At 36.3% G+C, this 12,287-nt stretch overlaps 1 pseudogene; it reads left to right on the forward strand.

The window, feature by feature from the left end:
- The first annotated feature begins 9,502 nt into the window (after positions 1 to 9,502).
- Positions 9,503 to 10,319, forward strand: LOC140694337 (olfactory receptor 5G3-like; annotated as a pseudogene).
- The last annotated feature ends 1,968 nt before the right edge of the window (positions 10,320 to 12,287 follow it).

Consider the following 12,287-nt stretch of genomic DNA (forward strand, 5'->3'; position numbering starts at 1 on the left):
GAGTTGCTCACAGGGTGTCTAATCTCTGGGCCCAGCTCCCTGGAAAGGGGAGTTCATCCTCCACTCTTTTTTTCCCCCCAAGGCTATATTCATACCACTTCTGAGCTTTATTTTATATTTGCAAATAGGCTACGACTAAATGCTTTGCCTGGGCTGTGGAGCTGAGGAGAGAAGGTTGTATACCTAGATTCTATGACACATCACATACTATTAAATCCCCCTTTCCTCTGCTAGACTGTGAAATCTGAAGACAGCACTCCTTTCTTTTTCATTTGCATAAATTCCACCAACTCTTGGCAAGTCTTATAGAAATAGGTACTTACTAAATGCATAATCAAATAAATCAATGAATTAAGAAATAGCTGTTTAGTAGAAAAGAGTTCTTTCATTTTGAAGAGTTACTGAGTGTTGACTGGCTGGTAACATACCTCCCAGGTGTGTTTGCATTCCAAATCTATCAGGTGATAAAGCCTTAAGCTTACAAAGTGATGCTGTTGAAATCATGCATATCAGACATTGCCAGATGGTAGGCGAGTCAGGTGATCAGGTGTTTGTATATATTCCTAAGTGGGGGCTTTCACAGAGACTTAAAATGATGCCACACAGATTATTGTGACCATGGATCCACTTTGGAAGCTGGAAAGGTCAGTGAACTTTCATCTAGTTTAAGTTGGGGTTAATTCTACCCTGAATAAAATATCAATATTATTTTTATTGAGGTCATTTAACACAACACCAATGTCCCTTACTGTCAGCCTGGAAGCTTGCCACCCAATGGTTACATGATCATGAGTCATATTGCTTGTGTGAGACCTGTATTTCCTTATTTGTAAAGTAAGAAGTTGAATTCTGTAATCTCTGGAATGCCCTTCAGCTAAATATTTCATGTGGCCATGGACAAATAAATTACCCAAATACACTTGACTAGAAGGCAAGTGCTTTGTGTGAAATCAGTGAAATAATCACCTTTCACTGTCTTGACAAATGAAAGAAAGAAGGTGTGGCATGGAGGATTAACAAGTCACCTTTGAATTGGGAAAAAAGTGTGATTTGCCAGATTTTTGGAGGTCAATTTGTTTGGCCTAAAACTGTATTACACCAAATCATCCAACTGTCTGATTGCCCATATGACTGGGAAAGAGACTACATGGCAGGTTACTGGCCATCATCAAGTCTAGGATGAGGTCAGGTGACCATTTCTTTCCATCTCTGCAGGACAAATGTGAGTGTGTGTGTAAGTAAGCTGAACATTCACCAAAGTGGACTTGTGAGTATTTGAACGTTGTCCATGTATGTGAAATGTCATGAGAGGAAGCTGAGCAACTGCCCAAAGATCTTACAAAAATATTTACTTTGGACAGCTCTAGTCCAGGACCTAGTTAGGTTGTCAAGTACAGAATCTTGATGTCAAGGGTAATTGGATTGATGGGTTCTGACTTGAACCAACGGATGATATCTGAAAGTCTCCACAAAACTAAAGCAGAGCTCTTATGATTGCAGCACCAGGCGTGTGGTTTCCACGGACAGCAGAACCCGCACGGCCTCATTCGTTCAGATTCCCTGGAGAATGTCTACATATGCGTGTGGAGGGTTCCATACACCACTTTGAAACTTGCTTGTTGGATATGGAAATGAGTAAGGGAGTTGTGGCTAACAGTCAAATATTCAGTGACATCTGGTTGAGCTGCCATAAGAATGATATTCCAATTTCTTACCCCATATAATACATGTGGGTAGGAACTTTCACCCTTAGCCTCTCTTTTTTGAGTGGTTTCTTTCTTCTTTGCTTGCTTTCTTTCTTTCTTTCCTTTTTTTTTTTTTTTTGTGCTTACATTACTGGCAAATCTCTTCTAATGGATGTACTCTGTCTTTAGAAAGGCAATAATTTAATCTTATTTTTGTCCAATGAAACAGGATAGATCTTTCAAAAGTGACTTTGGATTTTTTTGTTGTTGTTCTCAATTATTTTCCACTCACAGTTTTATTCTCATAATAGACAATTCTTTTTATTAAAAAAAATTATTTTTGGAGAGGAAGATCTGTGGACATAAGGTAATTTTTTTCACTTGATAAATACTAGGAATAAATTCTTAATTTAATGACTCCATTAATTGAACATGAATTATTAAATTATTAATAGCTAAATCTCAGATGCAGTGATGCTCCCTAATTTCTTAAGAAGTGGTTTTTGCTTTTGGCAAATCAATTAATTAACTATAAGGATATCAGGAACAAACCATTTTGAGACATTCTGCTTTGAGTTGGTAGCAGAGTTCCTAATTAGGGATCTCTGAAGCTTACACAGGCACAGGAGACACTGTGGTGTGGTCAGGATACTGATGCTTGAGTTTGGATATTCTGTTGTTTTTGAATAGGGAGAGGAAAAACATTTGAAGAGACTGGAAATCAGTTCCGCTGACCTCTTTGCATGTGGATATACTGCCACCTGTTGGTCATTTCTTGTCATTGACCAGCTTCTGAAGGCTGATTCAGTGGATTATTTTTTGTTGTTGTTGAAGGGTAATTAATCTACGATACCACATGAGTTTCAGGTAGACAACATAGTGATTTGACATTTAAATACATTACTAGATGATGACCACACTATTTCAAATTACCATCTGCTGCCATACAAAATTACAGTGTTATAGTGACTGTATCCCCAATGCTGTGCTTTACAGCCCCATCATTTATTTATTTTATAACCAGAAGCATGTACCTCTTAATACCCTCCACCTGTTTCACCCAACCGATGAACCATGAGTTTGTTCTCTGTATCTGTGAGTCTGTTCCTGTTTTGGTATGTTTGTTTGTTTGTTTGTTCGTTTCTAGGTTCAATATATATTGAAATCATGCAATATTTGTCTTTCTCTGTTTGGCTTATTACATTCATATTTAAAGTAGGATTCTGTTGGGGTCATATTGTTGAGGTTGCTTTATTCACAATAAAAAATTTTACCTTTTGATTGGGCTATTTAGAGCATTTATAGAGTGATAATTGGTATGCTTGGGCTTAAATCTGTTGTCTTGCTTTTTGTTTTCTTTTTGTCTGTTCTTTATTAGTTTTTGCCTCATCTTCCTTATTTCCTTGTATCAGTCTTTAGTTGAAATCTGTGCCTGGGGAATGTTCATTTTTTTGGCACATCTTGGTGGTGGTGGAGAAGTAGAGGAAAGACAAATCCTGAAATAAAGAAATGCAGGTGGTGGCAGTGAAATTTGGCTGGTTTGTATGGAAATGTTAAGGGTGGGGCACAAACGGAGTCTGCCATGCTAACCAGTGTACAAGTGGGAAGCAGAGTGTGTCCTACACTTTCTGTAGTGCCTGAAATTTATCTCAGATGTGACTTTGAAACCTTCTTGCTGGCTAAAAAATGTAGAAACATTCTAAAGGTGTGGCAGGAGTGCCCAGTAAGTCATAAAGGCCCATTTTAAATTTTGCCCCAATTTAGGAGAAACTACAAATATGTCTTGAATAAACAGCTGGAAATATTAGGATACGGTCTAGTTTCATTTATCATGTCACTGGTGTCAGCTTTATAACTGCTACTTGGCTGTGTACCAGGGAGTAGATACTGGACACAAAAGGGCTTACATAGCAAAGAATTAAAGATGGTGATGTGACATGGGACATCAAGAATTAGAAGGTCTGCAAGCTAGGACCTCTGAGTCTACTGACACCTGCATCATACCTGTTGAAATGCATCTGCACTTTCCAGAAAAGTAAACTTCTTGTTTTATGTCTGGTCACTTACATGTTCCATTTATTTTTGATAATACTATAGGAAGAAAGTAAAATTTTTAGTTTTAGAGGTGAAGACATAAGTAAATATTAGATTTGGAAGTAATTTCTTAGTCAGATCATAATACAATGCATATTATTTTTCACTCTGTTTTTTTTCAGTTAATAAATAATATGAATATCTAACTCTTCATCTGATTAAATATCCCTTTCAACATAATTTTCAGTGTTTTTTTACACTTTCAAAGTATGATTGCACTTAGTACAAAATTTAAAGTACATAATACCAAATGTAAATAAACGTTGTTTCCCATTCTACTCCAAACATTCTTAAGAAGATATTTAAAATTTTTTTAAATCGAAGTACTGTCAATTTATAATGTGTGTTCATTTCTTGTGTACAATAGTGATTCAGTTATGCATATATATATTCCTTTTCATATCCGTTTTCATTATGTGCTGTTATAAGATGTTGTGTAGAGTTCCTTGTGCTGTACAGTAGGACCTTGTTGCTGATCTAATTTGTGTATAGTGGTCTCTGCAAACCCTAAACTCCCAGTTTATGTCTCCATTCTCCCCTCCTTTTTCCACCCTGGTGACTATAAATTTGTTTTCTATGTCTGTGAGTCTGTCTCTGTCTTGTAAATAACCTCATTTGCGTACTGTTTTTAAAGATGTCCCATAAAAATGATATATGGTATTTATCTTTCTCTTTCTAGCTTGCTTCACTTACTATGATGATCTCTATTCCCATCCCTATTGGTGCAAATACCATTATTTTTTCTTTTTTAATGACTGATAGTATTCTGTTGTATATGTGTGTGTGTGTGTGTGTGTGTGTGTGTATACATATACACACCACTTTTTATCCAGTCATCGGTTGATGGACATTTAGGTTACTTCCATGTCTTGGCTATTGTAAATAGTGCTGCTATGAACATTGGGGTGCAGATGTCTTTTCAAATTAGAGTTCCTGAGATATATGCCCAGGAGTGGGATTGCTGGACATAGGATAAATCTATTTTCAGCTTTTTAAGGAATCTCCATCCTGTTTTCCATAACAGCTGCATCAAACTACATTCCCACCAACAGGGTAGGAGGGTCCCCCTTTCTCCACACCCTCTCCAGCATTTCTCATTTGTGGATTTTTTTAAAGATAACCATTCTGACCTGTGTGAGGTGATGCCTCACGGTAGTTTTGATTTGCATTTCTCTGATAATTAGTGATACTGAGCAGTTTTTCATGTGCTTGTTGGCTATTTGTATGTCTTCACTGCAGAAATGTCTATTTAGATCTTCTGCTGAATTTTGATTGTGTTGTTTGTCTCTTGGTTATTGAGTTGTATGAACTCTTTGTATACTCTGGAAGTTAAGGCCTTGTCAGTCACATCATTTGTAAATATTTTCTTCCATTCTGTAAATTGTACTTTCATTTTGTTTATGGTCTCCTTTGCTGTGCAGAGGCTTACACATTTAGTCTTGTCTCTTGTTCAGTCTTTAAGCCATTTTGAGTTTTGTGTGTGTGTGTGTATGGTGTGAGAGAGTGTTCTAGTTTTATTGATTTGCAGGCAGGTGTTCTGCCTGTGTTTTCCTCTAGGAATCTTATAGTGTCCGGTCTTTCTCACATTTAGGTCTTTAACCCACTTTGAGTGTTCGTATATGGCATTAGAGAATGTTCTAATTTCACTCTTTTATAGGTAGCTGTCCGGCTTTCCCAGCACCACTTACTGAAGAGACTGTCTTTTCTTCATCATATATTCTTGTTTCCTGTGTTGTAGATTAATTAACTATAAGTGCATGGTTTTATTTCTGGACTTCTGTTCCATTGAGCTACGTGTCTGTTTTTGTGCCAGTTAGATACTGTTTTGATTACTGTAGCTTTGCAGTATAGTTTTAAGTCAGGGCGTGTGATTCCTCCAGCTCTGGTCTTCTTTCTCTAGATTGTTTTGGCTATTTGGCGTCTTTTGTGTTTCCATACAAATTAAAAAAAAATTTCATTCCTGTTCTGTGAAAAATGTCATTGGTAATTTTACAGGAATTGCACTGAATCTGCTTATTGCCTTGGGTAGTATGGCCATTTCAACAATATTAATTCTTCCAGTCAAGAGCATGGGATATCTTCCCATTTCTTTAAATCATCTTTAATTTTCTTAATATTTTATAGTTCTCTGCTTATAAGTCTTTTACCTCCTTGGTCAGGTTTGTTCCTAAGTATTTTATTTTTCATGTGGAGTCTTTAGTGTTTTGCATAGTAGCATGTTACCTGCCTATAGTTTTGTTAATGGAATCCTTCTTCCTGTTATTTTCTGTATTTCTTTTTTTGTAGATTTAATGAAGTGCTATTTTTAAAAATCTGTTTTTGTTGTTTTCTCATTGCTTTTAAGTGGTTTTAAGACAAATAACAGGTATAAATACTTTTTTCCTGACATCTTTAATCAAAAGTAGATAGCATAATTTTATCTACTAAATATGAACCACTATGAATTACACAGGTTTTGGGGATTTGTTTTCCACTAATTCAACAAATATGTACACAACACCAATTATTGATGAACTTTCGAGACAGATACTTAAAAGGGGTTAAAAATGAGCTAGCAATGAAGTGTTATGGGGGTTGACAGAATGAGTTATCAGATCTTCTTGATGGGATAAACAATTAGGTTCTCAGAGAAGCTGGTGACTGAGACAGTTCACCCTCTGTCACCAGACTCTGTGTTTCTTCTCTCTCTTGTGACCCTCCCCTCTCAAACAACTGCCTTGACTTAGCTTCCTTGCTTCTGTCCATCTTATTAGCACTGCCTGGAATGCCTTTCCCCTAACTTCAGCTTATCCAAATTAAACTTATCTTTGTAGACCTTTTCTTCTTTGAACATTTCCTCATATATTCAAGCTGACAGTCATCTGTCATACTTTAGGAGTCTGGTGACTGTTTTTCATTTTTTGCTTTGAGATAAGAAAATGCTACTTTGAATTTATGTTTTCTTTTTTATCAGATACTGTCTAATTTTGGAGATAAAAAGAATGAGGCACAGAGAGATTTAAAAATTTGCTCAAAGTGACACAGCCAGTAAGTGATGAAATTAAGGTTTGCAGGCAATGTGGATCCAGAAACTAGGCAGCAAACTACATCCTCCCAGTTGGTGCTGGGTTCTCAATGCATCACTCCCCACTCATAGGAAAGAGAGCACTCTTTTGATGGTGGACGATCCTAAAGTGGGAAAAACCATGTTGTTTTCTTAGCAGTCTTCTCTTTGAGAAAAGATACAGTTGGTAAATAACACTTGATCCAAATGCCACTGAGACCATGTTAACTTTGTCCCTCTAGGGATAAGCTCTTGAGCTTTTAGTTCTTTGGGGACCTGGCTCTAAATCTTTGAAAATTCCAAAAGAAAAATTCCCTTATTCTGTACAACAGGTAAATCAATGTGCAGGTCAAAGAGTATCCCTTTACTGCCAAGATGTTCAAGATGAGGGCTTTGCCTTCTTTGCCAAGTACCTAGAAAATCTAAGAAATATTCTTTAAAAAGTTTGCCACCATGAGGGAAGTTGAAAATTCCATCCTTATTTCTAGAAAATGGTTATTTCCCTTGAAGCAATTAATGGAGATACACAAAGGATATCCTTAGAGAAGTGAGGACATTGCATTTTGGATACTGAAGTTTTTGAAATATGATGGAGAAGCAGCAGAATGAGTTTGCACTTTAGGAATGTAATATCCCCCTCCCCAGCCCAGGTTCTCTAAAGACAGCAGACTGGCATTTTGTTCACATCCTTATGAGAGTAAGTAACTGGTCTATACGGTGATTTTTTTCTGAACTGATTTTCTTGTTTATTTCTTTTTGAGATAGAGATACTGTGATGTCCATAAAGAATTCTAAGGTCAAAGAATGTTAGCTATGAAAGCAACATAGAGATAATCCTGCATTTTTAAAAATAGAAGACTGAAAATGACTTACATTTAAATAAATAAATAGTGGTTTAACGAAAGACCAGAAGCAGTCTGTACAACCCCCTACCTCCACACAACTATACTGGCATATTTGGATGGATAAAAAGGAAAACATTCGTGCAATGGATAAGGCTTCATATCTAAACCTAGACTTTTCTTTGTGCTTAAAATATACTCCATGTACCACTAAGCAAATGATCATGATAATGATAAATATCATACATCAAATAGATATATTCACTATTTTCTCATAGACTGAGCTCCACATATAATTATTGTATAATTCAAGAGTGGTATATTGATTTACATTTTTTAAATTGAAGTATAGTTATTTACAGTGTTTCAGGTGTACAGCAATGTGATTCAGTTTCATATATGCTCTCCTTTTACAGATCCTTTCTATTATAGGCAATTACAAGGTATTGAATACAATACTCTGTGCTGTACGGCAGATCCTTGTGGTTTATCTCTTTTATAGATAGTAGTGTGTATCTGTTGATCCCAAATTCCTAATTTAATTCCTCCTCCCATTTCCCCCTTTGGTAACTATCAGTTTGTTTTCTGTATCTGTGAGTTTATTTCTGCCTTATAAATAAGTTAATTTGTATCATTTTTCAGTCTCCAGATATAAGGGATACCATAAGATATTTGTCTTTGTCTGACTTAAGAGTAATATATTGCTTCTATTTTACTGAAAGAAGACATTAATTTCAGCGGTAATAAGTGTTGTTTGAAAGTGTCTTTTCACAAAAAATATCCTACATAGTGATCTTCCCTTAGGAATTTAAAACAGTTGATTTTTTTCTTCCTTGCTAGTGAGTCAGAAATAACATATTCTTGAATGTGTTCTCTGCATAAGCTGTTATGCATTTGACATTTTACATATATTATTACTATAATTGATATTGCCTGACAGATTTCAGGATAAGTGCCCTAAAAGTAGTTTATATGAAATATGAGCAATCACATACAGTAATTCCATGTGATTTTTGGTGCAAAGGGTGCTTAGTTTTGTACACAATTTCCATGACATGTTGCTGTCCAACATTTACCAGATCACTTCATCTTACAGGCACAGCCTCCCCATTCCCTCTATGGCATCATATCACTTTATATGAGTAACTTCTGTCATTTGTGTGTGTTATCATTTCCACATCTTTTTACAACTGGGAGTAGGGAACAGGCTGAAAAACACACATGTGAATTGTGTCTTAATAGTATTACAATGGTACTGATCATTCTGTAAGACCAAGAACTCCCCTGGTTAGTCTTTCCCAGATGTCATACATTAAGATCTGAGTATCATTAGTTTTACAGTATTCCCAGTAAGGTCTTCCAATGTTTTATTTTTTAATCCCATCGTACAGTAAGATGAAACTTGGGAAGCAGTTCATGTACAAGCTTATAACTTGAAGGAGTTTTAGATAATAGAGTTGGACTCTTGATGAGAGAGAGCAGAGGTCAAGGGTGAATATCCAAGTTGACACAGGATCTTTGCATCAACTGTCCTGACCTAGTATCTAGGAATATTATCTTCCAGTTTGATATTATTTCAATACTTTTCTGTAACAAGTCTGTTAAAGATGTTCTGTTATTGAATAATATATTATTTGTTACTCTTATTGATATATTTTTAAATAATAAAATGTTTCTCTTTCTTATTAACAAATTACAGATGACCAATGGAAGATAAGAAATAGACAGCAGTGATTGAATTCCTTTTCTTGGGCCTCACAGATCATCTCCACCTGCAGATTGTCCTCTTTGTTAGTTTTCTCTTTATCTGTCTTGTCACCCTGGGGAGTAATTTGGGGATGATCACTCTCATATGGATCGATCCCAGACTCCACACACCTATGTATTTCTTTCTCAGCCACTTGTCCTTTGTAGACACATTTTCCTCTTCTTCCATTATCCCCAAGATGCAGTGTGATATCTTTGTAGAAAAAAAAGACATCTCTTTCATAGGTTGTGCTGCACAGATGTGGTTCTTTGGCCTTTTTGTGGAAACTGAGTGTTTGCTCTTGGCTTCCATGGCATATGATCAATATTTGGCCATCTGCAAGCCCTTGCTGTACACCCTCATTATGTCCCAGAAGGTCTGTGTGCAGCTGGTTCTGGGCCCTTATGCTGTGGGTCTTCTAAGCACCATGACATACACAATTCATCTTTTTGCTTACCATTCTGTGGTCCAAATATCATCAATCACTTTTTCTGTGATATTTCAGCACTGCTTTCCCTAGCATGTGCAGACACCTGGATCAATAAGTTGGTGTTTTTCATCTTTGTGGGAGCCATAGGAGTTCTCAGTGGCCTGATCATCATGGTCTCCTATGTTTGCATCCTGGTGGCCATGCTGAGGATCCAGACTGCTGATGGGAGGAGGAAAGCCTTCTCTACTCTCACCTGGCAGCTGTCTCTATCCTCTGTAGGACTCGTTTCTTTATTTATGTCTGACCTAGCTCAAGTTCCTCCCCAGATATGAATAAAGTGATTTCTCTGTTTTATATTGTGGTAGCCCCCATGTTGAACCCACTCATCTACAGCTTGAGGAACAAAGAGGTGAAAGATGCATTCAGTAGGAAGTTTGAAAGGAAAAAAGAATTTTTAGTAGATAAAATAGAATTCTAATTGTGCTGCACCACTCTTGTTAATTCAGTTATGTGTGGTCAAGAGAAGACAGTACTGAGAATGAGACATTCCCCTTAGTTCCTGGGTCTGCTGTTTTCAAGGTCATTCATATACTAGACATATTGTTTATATTGTTCTTCTTCAGTCTGCTCCTTTGCAAAATGTTGGGGAATATAAAACATTTTACATACATGTTGAAAGTAGAAATGTAAGTGATGCCAGAAGGAAGTCCAGGAGAACATTTGTGTCTTCTTACAGGTGAGAAGACATTTTATTCCAGCCCAGAAAAGCAAACATTGTAAGAGAAAGATCAACAAAGTCCATCCGTAAAGGTTTGATAGACCTTGATAAAAGCTGAACTATGGAAAGTGAGAGAACAACTGTAGAACAAGTGACTCACAATGAGTTAGTGTCCCAACAGGAAAGCGTTGGAACATGTATATACATATATATGAAACACAGTAGAGAAATGAACCAACAGATGAATGGGCAATGACATAACTGGAAATACAAATGGCCAAAAGCATAAATATATACAAAAATTGCTCAAATTCTCAGTTGCTTAAGTAAATGAAATGAAAATGCAATCTGGTTTTGTTTGTTTGTTTGTTTTTGTTTTTCCATCTATCAGATTGGTGAACATTCAGCTGATTAGGTTACAATGCTGGTAAGGTCACCATTTGGGTATTCTATACTTAGCTATAGTGGGTACATTTTCAGAAACTAATTTGCTGATTTCTAGTAAAATGCACTTGATCTTTGACCTAGCTAGCTTACATTCAGAAATTTATGCTATAGAAATGTAAATATCAGACACAAATATTGCAGCATCATTTGTAGGGGGATAAAAGGAAACAGTATAGTTTTGTATCATTAGGAGAAGCAAATCTTCTTCCTATGAATCATTGTGCAGCTAATTATAAAAAGAATGTTTTAGATATCTGTGCTTTTGTTTGGAAGAAACTCCCTGATACTATCGTAGGTGAATGGAAAAAACTCCCAAGTCAAAGTAATATCTGCAAAAATGATTACACTTAGTAAAAATAATGTGTGGGCAGAGTCTACCTACTGTGTAGAATATATTGGCATGCACATTATACAAGATGATGGAGAGAAGTATGGAAGGCTACAGACTGAACTGTGAACACTGGTTACTTCAGTGGCATGCCCATGGGAAGCAGGAGGGTGGGGTGGTGCTCCATCCTCATCTGGGTTGTTGAACTTGTTTTATAACAAATATGCCTACCTTTTTAATTAAGATTCACTTTTGAAAAGCCACAGTCTGTGTCAAAACTGAATGAATAAATTTATCAGTAAATGGATAAATTGAGGAGGATGGATTCATGTAGCCTTCTCTTAAGGCTCTTTCTACATTCCACCATTCTCTGACTTCATGAAACACTTCTGAACATTGGTGACTGAAATATTGTTCAAAACCTAAGTAAAATGGAGAGGTTCTCAGCCACTCTGTGCTTTAGTCTCTCACTTTTTCCCTCTAAAGATATGCATTTTCCTCCACCCCCATAGTTTATAACATCTATACATAGCGATATGCTTTCTCTTGACTAAAACCTTTGAAATGATAGCAGAATGCTAAAAGTGACACAATGCAAGTGTGATGAGATTTGAAAGGAACAGTAAATATTACCTTAAATGTATCCATGTAAAACTAACATCGCTAATTGTCAGTCTTGTAAAATTTTCCAGCACCATTTTACTAAGAATTGTTAAAACTTGGGCATAGGTGTGACAAAGGGAAAAGGTATTTTTCCTATTTTTATCTAGAAGGACGCAACAGTTTCTTTACCAGTCAAATTTTGCCTTAAAGTGCCTCTATTTTGCATCTTCACTGTGTAACATGTCTCAAACCACAGGTCACCTTTTCAGATGGTCACTTCCTAGTATGATGCTCGAAGTGTCTTCTATCTTTTTAATTGTTCCTTAAGCATTTATGATTTAACATCCATT

Source organism: Vicugna pacos, unplaced genomic scaffold, assembly GCF_048564905.1.
Source record: "Vicugna pacos unplaced genomic scaffold, VicPac4 scaffold_21, whole genome shotgun sequence".
Classification (NCBI taxonomy): Eukaryota; Metazoa; Chordata; class Mammalia; order Artiodactyla; family Camelidae; genus Vicugna; species Vicugna pacos.